We start from the raw sequence: 12,113 nt of genomic DNA on the forward strand, positions 1-12,113 counted from the left end.
TCCCTGCCCTGGGTCAGGGCACATAAGAGATGAATAAACAATTGATGTGTCTCTCTCACATCAATGTTTCTCTCCCCCTCCCCCCTTACACTCTCTCTAAAATCAATGGAAAAATATCCTCAGGTGAGGATTAACCAAAACCAAAACCAAAAAAGTTACATATGTTTTTTTCTAAAAAAGAAACTCAAAATAATGATTATGAGTCCTGTAAAGCATCTGTTTCCCCATTAGAGAAAAAGTAGAAATCATTTTAGGAAGCTAGGTTTAAGTCTGACGCATTGAAAATCAGAGGCAGAATTTCTTAACATGTTGGGCAGGGCTTATTTTCAGGAAAACTATGTGTTATGCTGTTCATTCACCCATATTTTGGTAAATGTTAAATGATAAAAGAATATAAATAGGAAATATGTGTTTTGTTTTTTTTTTACAAGGAAAGCCTTTGATTAGATGGCAAAGATGATGGTAAAGAAAATGCAGTTCCCAAGAATGCTCTAACACTCCTATAATCCCCTTGTAGACGATGGCCTGTTATGTCTGCAGAAACATTATAAGATTGGGATATTGTATGGAAATTGTCATCTCAAAATGTTGGAGCTTCTCAAACTTAAATCACCTGTTCTCAGAGGTATTTCCATCCACCTTTTTGTGGTAGGGGTGACTATTAAAGCTGAGAAAGGCTTGGTACTTTGTGTTGGTGACAATAAGGTGGAATAGGTTCACAAGCTTACCCCCATGAGCTTTTACTCAGCCATAAGTAAAGGTCAGATTTCCCTTAGTATAAAAAACTATAAAGCTAAGAAACTTTTTGTTAAAATGTTTTTTATTTTTAAAAATGTTCTAATCATGATTCTTGTTGGTATCATGGGTTAGATAATAATCAGTGCCTGTACTCTTTCTTTTTTTCCTTATATTTTGATTGATTTCAGAGAGGAAGGGAGAGGGAGAGAGAGATAGAAACATCAATGATGAGAGAGAATCATTGATTGGCTGCCTCCTGCACACCCACACTGGGGATCGAGCCCACAACCCCAGCATGTGCCTAACTGGGAATTGAACCATGACTTCCTGGTTCATAGGTCAACATGCAACCACTGAGCCATGCCGGCCAGGCCCTGGGCTCTTCTTTTAATAAAGAGCTACTTTTTACATACTTTTTATTATGACAAATGCCTAGAGTCCCAGTCAACCATCCCTGAACCACATGTATTTAGCTCTGTGAAGAAGATAAATAGGCTCAAGAATAGTAAGTAACATTTATTGATGCTGGCTATGTATAAGACAGTTTGCTAAGTGCTTTTACTTTTATTATTCCAACTAATTTTATAGCCATTATTATAATGCCATTTTAAAAATAAAGAAGCTACTATCACTATCCATATTTTAAATAAGAAAACTGAGGTTTGATAATGAAATAACATGTCAAGGTTAGCTAACAAGTACAGTAGTCCCTCCCTATATCCACAGTTTCACTTTACATGATTTCAGGTACTTGTGGTCAACTGCAGTCTGAATATCAAATGGAAAACTCCAGAAATAAACAATTCACAAGTTTTAAATTAGGAGTAGCATGATGAAATCTCACGCTGTCCTGCTCCATGCTGCCTGGGACATGAATTGCCTTTGTCCAGCATGCCCAGGCTCTAGAGAACGCTCCTTACCCCTTACTCACTGAATAGCTGGCTCAGTTGTCAGATCAACAGTTTCTGAATTGCAGTGCTTGTGTTCAAGGAACCCTTATTTTACTTAATAATGGCCCCAAAGTGCAAGAGTAACGAGGCTTGAAATTTGGATATACCAAAGAAAAGCCAAAAGTGCTTTCTTGCAATAAAAAGGTAAAAGGTTTTGACATAAGAAAAAAAAATTGTATGCTGAAGTTACTAAGATGTATAGTAAGAATGAATAGTCTATCTGTGAAATTGGGAAGAAAGAAAAGGAAATTCATGGTAGTTTTGCTATCACATCCACACTGCAAAATTTATGGCCACAGTGTGGGATAAGTGCTTAGTTAAGATACAAAAGGCATTAAATCTGTGGATGGAAGAAGTGGACAGAAAATGTGTTATGATTGATGGCATTGTGTTGCACCAGAAAACACTGAGCCTATAGAAAGACTTAGGCAAGTGATCCCCAGAAATGAGTGAACACGTACACAGAACTTTACGACAGTATATTGTTTTAGTTCTATTTTATGATTAGTTACTAGAGCCTGGTGCATGAAATTCATGCATGAGTAGGGTCCCCAGGACTGGCCGGTTATCAGGGTTGGTCTGTGGGGTGACCGGTGAGGTGATCGAGGGTCCTCCACTGGCACCTGCTTTGGCTGGCCTGGCACTGCCCACTCACTGGCTCTGTCCCCTGCCGCTGCTGCTGGTTGGGTCCTGTGGGATGGGGCAGCTCCTGCATTGAGTGTCTGCCCCCTGGTGGTCAGTGCACATCATAGCAACTGGTCGTTCCAATGGTCATTCTGCCATTTGGTTGATTTGCATATTAGGCTTTTATTATATTGGATTGTTATTGATCTCTTACTGTACATAATTTAAAAGTTAAACTTTATCATAGGTATGTATGTATTTATAAGAGAAAACATAGTCTATGTAGGATTTGGTACTATCCATAGTTTCTGGCACCCATTGGGGGTCTTGGAACATATCCCCCATGGATAAGGGGGCACTACTGTGTTAGGGCTCCTGTCTGATCCAGGCAGCCTGACTTTAGAGGTTGCTCACTGAACCCTGTGCTCTCTGCCTCTCCATAGATGTGGATTCATATACACACATTTTCAAACTACGTGCTTTCACACAGCTCCAAACTTGGGTATTATCTGTGATTCATCTGTTTTCCAGAACCACCATTTCTAGATGTCTTTATCAGACTTATTTTCCATTTTAATATCATGGTTCATTCATATATACCTTCATTCAATAAACATTTACTGATTGCATATTGTGCTTCAGGCACTGTGTAAAAACTGTGAATATTGATCTGTTGACTTCACTCTTACCCCTAATCTATCTTGCATTACTCCTTCAGGACCATCCGGGAAATCTAAGCTCTATGCTCAATGTTAAAGGCTTTTAAAAACATCCATCTAATCTTACGTAAATTCCTGCTAAACCACATGTCCTTTCCTCTCATTGTCTTTACAGGTTGCTTTGTCCCGCAACTTCCCTAAATCCTAATCATCCTTTAAGGTTAGTTTTCCCATGGAGTTACTTTTCCCCAGGGAATAAGGAATGCACACACACATATAATTATACACCATTTTTCTTATTAGTATACATTTACATGAAAAGTATACAATACAAAAATAAAAATCATATGTGTTCCTTGCAAAAATGCAACACACTGTGTGAAAATGAGCTATCTTCTTTGATTTCTCCCTCTCTCACACCCAAGTAACGAATCTTTCTTCCTTTTCTCTGTGTCTTTGTTGTAGGGACTATATAGTAATATGTTTTTGCAGTTAGTTCTGTATATTTTTGAGTACATAATAATAAATAATGTAATCTATTAATTTGTTAACTCCATCAAAATGAAACCATCAGAAATTTAGGGTAAAATCCCATCTATGAATAGATTATTGTCATATTCAAAACATTAATGAGTTCTGCTTATTGGTATCTCTGTACTTTTAAAAGGTAAAATTAAATAAGTTGGTATTTGCACATTTGGTGAGTACATTTCCTTATTTCTGCAGGTATGTATTAATTTTGGAAATCTAAAAAGGATTGCCTACGGCCGTGGTTGGCAAACTGCAGCTCGCGAACCACATGCGGCTCTTTGGCCCCCTGAGAGTGGCTCTTCCACAAAATACCATGGCCTGGGCGAGTCTATTTTGAAGAAGTGGCGTTAGAAGAAGTTTAATTTTAAAAAATTTGGCTCTCAAAAGAAATTTCAATCGTTGTACTGTTGACATTTGGCTCTGTTGACTAATGAGTTTGCCAACGACTGGTCTAGGGCATCTTGATGGACATGTCCTGCACAAAGGAATTTCTTAGGATGGTCATGAGGTTGCTATGATCATCTTCACTGCAATATTAACTATTACACAGTATTTAACATTTGGGCTATAAACAGAGAATTTTCCTATCTAATAAAAGATAATATGCAAATTGACCATCACTCCAACTACAAGCCACGCCCACCAGCCAATCAGGAGTGAATATGCAAATTAACCAAGCCAAGATGGCTGCGGCCACGGAGAGAGCAGGAGGCTTGGATTTCCCTGGCAATGGAGGAAGCCAAACTTTCCGCCTGCCCTGGCCCCCCCAGGCCTCTGCTCAAGGCTACAAAGTTTCAATTATAGAAGATAAATAAATACCAACAAAAATGGCGGCAGCCATGGAGCTGGAGAGAGCAGGAGGCTTGAGTTGCCCCCGGTGATGGAGGAAGCCAAACTTCCTCAGCCCTGGCCTGCCTTGGCCTCCGCTCAAGGCTACAAAGTTTCAATTATAGAAGATAAATAAATCCCAGATACCAGGGCCTCCGCTTGGGTCGCCAGGGGGTGTGGCTGGCCTGCAAACCACCACAGGCCCCTCACCCAGGCCGCCCCACACCCCAAGGGAACCTCCACCCTGATCTGGGACAGCCTTTAGGGCAAACCAGCCGGCCCCCACCCGTGCACCAGGCCTCTATCCTATCTAATCCTATCTAATAAAATAATAATATGCAAATTGACCATCACTCCAACACACAAGATGGCTGCCCCCATGTGGACACAAGATGGCCTCCACAAGATGGCCAGTAGGGGAGGGCAGTTGGGAGGGATCAGGCCTGCAAGGGAGGGCAGTTGGAGGCGATCAAGCCTGCAGGGAGGGCAGTTAGGGGTGACCAGGCTGGCAGAGGAGGGAAGTTGGGGGCGACTGGGCCTGCAGGGAAGGGCAGTTGAGGGGGACCCAGGTTGCAGGGGAGAGCATTTGGGGGGGACCAGGCCTGCAGGGGAGGGCAGTTAGGGGTGACCAGGCCTGCAGGGGAAGGCAGTTAGGGGCAAACAGGCTGGCAGGAGAGCAGTTAGGCATCAATCAGGCTGGCAGGGGAGTGGTTAGGGGGTGATCAGGCTGGCAGGCAGAAGCGGTTAGGGGCAATCAGGAAGGCAGGCAGGGGAGCAGTTGGGAGCCAGCAGTCCTGGATTGTGAGAGGGATGTCGGACTGCCCGTTTAGGCTCAATCCTACCTGGATCGGGCCTAAACGGGCAGTCGGACATCCCTCAAGGTGTCCCAGATTGGAGAGGGTGCAGGCTGGGCTAAGGGACACCCCCCCACCATGCACAAATTTTGTGCACCGGGCCTCCAGTTTAAAAATATTTAGCAAAAATTTAAAATGCAATTTAAATATATTTTTGTTTAAAAGATAATAAATGCATTATTCTAAATTTAGTATGTAATCTAATATTTAATCAACATTTATTGATGTTTGAGCTTTTGAATTAAAATTGGATGTCTCCACATACAATCATGAATGACGTAAGGTATAGAATCTCACTAGTTTATGCTACAGGTTTCAATTGCTTTAAGATACCCATTCTTAGAGTGACAACTGGTAATGTGTTTTGACAAATGAGTATTTATTTATTTAGTTTTATTTAGTGGCTAAATATTTTGTCCAAATGTCATATATTAGAAAGCATTTTGCCTTTATCCATTTTGTTTCTTTAGACACCATTTATTTTGAATTAAATGACTAATCTTTAATATAAATTTTTGACCATAATATATGTTATCTTTATCATCTGTAAATATAAGACATATACCTTTTATGGATAGGTAAAAATAGAATTGTTCATTTTGTCCAAGGAATAATCTTAGAATTTATACTATATACCAATTATGTTTTTAGACTTAATGGTTACAGGTGAATATGCACAGTAAGGGTTGTCCTCCCTCTGGTTCTCATGTCAGATCATTTTTATGTAGAAATAGGAATGGTATAGGTAACTTTCCAAATACCACTGGAATTTTGAAATTTTGTTAATTTGCATATTGGTTCTTCCAATTATGATCTATATGATCTTAGGTATGTTACTAAATTTCTATGTGTCTCAATTTCTTCATTTGAAAAGTGGGAATAGTAATAGGTGTATGTGTGAAGGATTAATGTAAGGTTTAAATGAGATAATGGGTATAAAATAGAAGAAAGGGACCTAGAAAATGCTTCAAAGATGTTAGACTTTATTAATTTTTACTGGATTTCTGGGAATAATGATTCTATCAGGTACTTATTGTAGAAGCTTGTTTCCTACAACATAACTTGGCTCAACAACTTTGGCCCAAATATATCCCAGAATCATTGTAATACAAAATGCAATTCCTGACTCGATTTTCTGCTCCAACCTCAATGTAATTTATTTCCTTGGCAGCATTAGCACAAATTTGTAAATAGGAACTCCTTGAAGTACCTTTCTCTTGTCTTTCTCTCTTAGAGAAGTTCAAGGAGGGTTTGCTTACTGAATAATTCAGTTCTCCCTGAATTTGAAGTGGTGGTTAGTGGAGAGCATAAACCATATAGCTTTAACAAGTTCCTGACATACATGCTCGTGAATGTTTATTTGTGACATATATTTGAAGATGGACATATTATCTTTCTTGTTAGCAATATTATTAGTAAAATGGACATATATTAATTGCTAGTTAAATATTAAAGGATTACAAAAGAGAAATGAGTCACAAGTTTTTAAATTTTAAGTGTGAAAAGCCATTGTATTCTAGTGCTGACATGGATGAAAAACAGTGGACTGGTAATCCCAGTCTGAGAAGAATCCACATTGTCAGTATTATCTTTCTTCCTCAGTTTATTGAGTGAATAATAATGGATTTAGTAATAATAATTTCCTTGTAGGCTTATTATGAGTACTAAAAGAGTTAATATATGTAAGATGCATATGATTACACTAAGTCCATAGGTATATATAGATCTTAGCTATTGTGATTCTTATTATTCTGGGATAGGTACTGGATTTTTGTTATTTCAGTGGTTTGCAATAACAAATCTCTTGAGAATTCATTTGACTAGTCATAAATGAATAAGTTATTATGTTTCAGATTTTGAGAATTAATAAAATGTTAATTTAAATGAATCAATGATCTATAGTTATATATTAAAAATTGAGTAGAATCTTAGAAAAATTATTCTTTATGTTCAATTCAACTATAATAAGGGTGACTGATATAACATATGCATAAGGGAATTTAGACTGATTTTGTTATCCATGAAATGTACACCTACTAACATACAAAATTCTGATTTAGTGTGTATAAATGGAACAGAACATCAATGCTTAAAGCTGAGCACACAGTTGGCTGAAGAATCTGAATGAAATCCACCCTATATGAAATCAGACATTGTATTACTTGACAGTTAATCTTAAGTTTTCACCATTAGTGAATCTTCTTTTATACTTTCTATTCAATGGCATGATAAACATACAGCTTTAAGGTATTTTCTTCCTAGTCAGAGACTTCTAACTAATAAAAACTAGTAAGTCTTGCCAGTCCTTTGGTTCTTATCCATTTGTTTGTCTCATCATTTGTACTCCATGGATAAAAGTATTGATCAGGTCTATAGTCCACTCACAGAAAAATATGCAAATAGTTATTTTACTGATGCTATCCATTCTCAAAAATGGAATATATAACGTTCAAAAACTGTTACTAAGGGAAGTTTCGAATTTCGAGTTACAATGCCTGCATATAGAGCAATGCACGTGTGGAGCTCTGAGACTGAAAGTACCAAGCTCAGGGGATTCCTGTGAGGCATTCTTTAACTGACATGCACTACAGCGATCCTTGCTGCTTTCACAGTGTCCTACACTAAGAGGATGATAAATGGTATCTCATTAACTTTTATCTTTTTTGCTCTACGTGGAGTCTCCTTCTGACCCTATGACTGGTAAGTGTTCTCTTAAAGATCAGCAAAGGGCATTTCTCCGAAGGGCCCTCTTTAGCCTTTCTGAGGTATTGAACACAGCTGCCCACAACCTCCTACTTGAATCTGTCTTCCATGTCCTTCTTTACCTGGCATCATCCTGTTTCTCCTTATTTCTGGACATTCCTTCTCTTTTACTACTCATTCTCCTTCCTTCCTAAAAATTTGCCTGCACAGCCCTTATCATTGCTCATCCCTCTATACCCCTAAAACTTCATTGATTTCACCATTATAGCAAATGACTTCCCAATTCATTTCTCAAGTCAATCAAGTTCCTGAATATTTGCCCCACATTTCCAAGTTCTTGATGAATTTATTCAATATTGGACTGTTGACCACTAATTCAATGTGTCCGAATAAAGTCTTCTCATGTTTACCTGACTTCAGTTATTAAATCAAGTTATTTCTCAGCAGCAGCTTTCTCCTAATAAATATAAATTGAATAAATCTGTCAACTTCTTAAAGCAAGTTTCCAATCATGCAGTTTCTTTCTTTAGCAAGTTTTAAACTAGACTACAGAGTTCCCAGCCAAGAATATTAATTAATTTCTTAGGTGTTGTGGTGAAGATGAAGATACATGATAGGTAAAGATGACTAACATTGTATCTAACATATAGAAAAATAGTCAATGTATTATTCATGACTATGGCTAATTATATTATCTTCTGATCACTAATTTTATTACTTCAAATATGATTTGCTTTTTAAGTGTATTTAAATTAATTCCATGATATCTTCTCAGTTATTTATATAAAATATTCATTACTTACCATAATAAATAATAATATTTATTTGTGAACAGTGTAATTTACTTGATTTTATGCAATCTTAAACTACACGAAATAGGAAGATTAGCACTTTCCCAGAGAGAAAGAAAACGACTAGAAACACAAAACCTGTCTATTTGTCTATATTCCACATGAGGGTAAATCACTTTACCTTCAGGTTCCTTAATTTTTTACTTCTAAATTATAGATAGGAGTATATTATTTACTTTATAGAGTAGATATGAATATATTGTGGTTGAAAGTCAAAACACTGAAAGACAAAAATTTCAGATGGGAGGAAGTCTAATTAATTGACTAGCATCAAACTATTCTATCAACTACAAATCCAGGGAACTGGTGTTCAGTACATGCCTGCAGCTTTAATCGCAGCACTAGTAATAAAGGGGAGGGATCTTGACTTTGGAGGGGTGTTGACTCTGTGGAAGATGACATCACCTATTCAGAGAAACATGCTTTTACCAGGCGCTAAAGCACTGATTGAGTAAAATGAATCCCTGTACACCTCGGAGGCTCACGTCAGATGGCTGAACACTGGCCAGGTCCTAGAGTTAAACTATAAGAAATAGGAAGATTAGTACCTTCCCAGAGAGAAAGAAAACTGTACTAGAAACACAAAACCTGTGTATTTGTCTATATTCCACCAGAGGGTTAAATCACTTTATCTTCAGGATCCTTAGTTTTTTACTTCTAAATTGTAGATAGGAGTATATAATTTACTTTATAGAGTAGATATGAATACATTGTGGTTGTAATCCATCTGTGGTTTTATGTTGTTGTGTTTTGTTTTTTTTTAACAGATTTTTGTGCCCGCTGACTCTAGGCCAATCTGCCATGTAATTCCTATTAAACTTTTTCCTGACTCAGCAGCTGTAAATTCATCCATCTGTCCACTGCAGCTCATGGGCAGTGTCCTGGTACTATTTGGGGCTTAGCTTCACTGGATCATTAGTGAATAATTCCCTAGAGAATGCTTTCATTTTAGTTTTCCTTGATGCTTTTTTCCAGAGAGGAAAAGTCTTCCTTAGCAGATGGCTGTTCTGGGTGGCTGACAGGCCAGCTGATGGAGGAGAATTTTTTCCTTTGACATTGTGCAGTGGCACACGCTCTGCAGTGTGGCTGTGGCAAACCATTCATTAGCCCTGCTTTTAAGGCCACTAAAGATGCTATTGGTATGTGATGTTGTGTGAACACTGCTCACCGTTCTACATCCAACTGGACTAAGTAGGTTCACGGCTCAGTGGAATCAGCTCTTCCACGTTAGCTGGCCAGCATCTTTGTAGTAAACACTAAAAATTACTCTTGTGAAGTTACAACTGCTCTCTAGTGTGATTGAGATTTTTGTAACAGCTGTTTAAAAGAGGTATGATGAAGCATGTCCTCTTATCCATAACTGGGAATTGAACCCACAACCCTTCAGTGAGTGGGCCGTCATTTTAACCACTGAGCAACACTGGCCAGCTGTGTCTTAATTGGTTTGCTAGCTATAACTTTTTGTTGTTAGAATACTTTAGAGCAGGGGTGGGGAACCTTTTTTCTGCCAAGGGCCATTTGTATATTTATTACATCATTCATGGGCCATACAAAATTATCAGCTTAACAATTAGCCTGCTATATTTGGTCATACATTTAGTTAACTGATCCCAATTGCCTTGTCAGGACCAGACCAAATCATTTTGTGGGCCTTATGTGGCCAGGGGCTGGGTTCCTCACCCTTGTGCTTGGCTTCCTTGCCCCTGCTTTGGAGTACACAGTGCACATTTTTAACTTTACATAACAGTGTACCTTCTCCTGATATTATGATGCTTAATATAGTTGTACTTTCATTTCTCCTTCCTTGTGTCTGTACTATTGCTGGCATACATTTCACCTCTACATTTTTTATCAACTTCAAACTACATTGTTGTTATATTTAAGAAGTCTATTATCTTTGAAAGAGAATTAAATTATCAGAACAATCTTATAATTTTTCCTATATAATGCAACATCCAGAACTCTTTATTCCATTATGTAGATGCATAATTGCATCTGATATCATTTTCCTTATGTCTAAAGCATTTCCTTTAACATTTCCTGTGTGATGCTCTGCTGGCTGTGAATTACTTCAGCTGTTGTATGTCTGAAGATGTCTTTGTTTTACTTATAGTTTTAAAAGATATTTTTGCTAGGTATAGAATTATGGCTTACAACCCTTCAAGTTTTTATTTTTCAACCTTAAAAAGATGTCCCATTACTTCTCATTTGCATTGTATCCATTGAGAAATCTGCTCAATTCCTTATCTTTGTTCCTTTGTACCTAACAGGTCTTCTTTGGAAGCTTTCATGATTTTTTGTTTTTTAGAATAATATGATTATAATGTTCCCTGATGCAGTTTTCTTCATGTTTCTTGTGCTTGGTTTTTTTTTTTGTTGTTGTTGTTTTGTTTTGTTGTTGTTTGTTTGTTTGTTTTTAACTTTTAGGACCTGTGGGTTTACTTTTTTTAAAATCCATTTTGGGAAATTTTTATCCATTATGTTTTCAAATATTATTTCTTTCCCTGTAACCTCTTTCTTTTCTTCCAGAAACTCCAATTATGCATATTTTAGTCCCACAACACTCTTATCCTCTGTTTATTTTTTAGTTGTTTCCCTCTGTTTTCTTTTGGATATTTAAAATTACTATATCTTCATATTTACTAATGTTTTTCTACAATGTCTAAATCATCATTAATCCTGTCCAGTGTATTGTTTCATCTTAGATGTTGTTGTTTTCATATGTCAGAGTTCAATTTGAATTTTTATATTTTTCTTTTCTCTGCTTAAGATGTACATGTTTATTCTCCCTTCCCCAACCTCTTGAACATATGGAATATAGATACAATAGCTGATTTAATGTTTGCCTGCTAATTTTAACATTTGGGTCAATTCTGGGTCAGTTTCAATTATTTTGTTATATTTATTTTTATTATAGTGCATGTTTTCCTACTTCTTCACATGTTTGATAATTTTTGACTGGCTGAAAAGAGTCTATTTCACTCTTTTAGTTGTTGGATTTAAAAAAATTAATATAAATATTATTAAGCTTTGTTCTAGTACACAATTATGTTACTTGGGGATAGTTTTATGTGCTCTGGGTGTAGCTTTTAAGATTAGGAAGGCAGGACCAGAGCAGCATTTAACATAGAACCAATTATCTCCTACTACTGAGGCAAGACCCTTCTGAGTATGCTATGTAGGGCCTTGTGACTTAGAAGGTTTTTTTTGTCTGCACTATTCACAGTCTTGTGTAATCTCTGGCTCATGTTTCTTTAATCCTTTAGGGTTGTTTCTTTCCCTTGCCTCAGGTAGTTTCCTCATAAGCGTGTGCTGATCAGTACTCCACCTGAATACACAAGTTCTTGCTCTGTATTGTTTCTCCTCTCTGGTAAA

General features: G+C 37.3%; 1 protein-coding gene across 4 annotated transcripts in view; it reads left to right on the forward strand.

The window, feature by feature from the left end:
* The window catches only part of TAFA2 (TAFA chemokine like family member 2), a 510,824-nt gene that overhangs the window by 413,179 nt on the left and 85,532 nt on the right, over nucleotides 1–12,113 (forward strand). The window lies entirely within an intron of this gene.

The sequence above is a fragment of the Plecotus auritus genome, assembly GCF_963455305.1.
Source record: "Plecotus auritus genome assembly, chromosome: 3".
In the NCBI taxonomy this organism is placed as follows: domain Eukaryota; kingdom Metazoa; phylum Chordata; class Mammalia; order Chiroptera; family Vespertilionidae; genus Plecotus; species Plecotus auritus.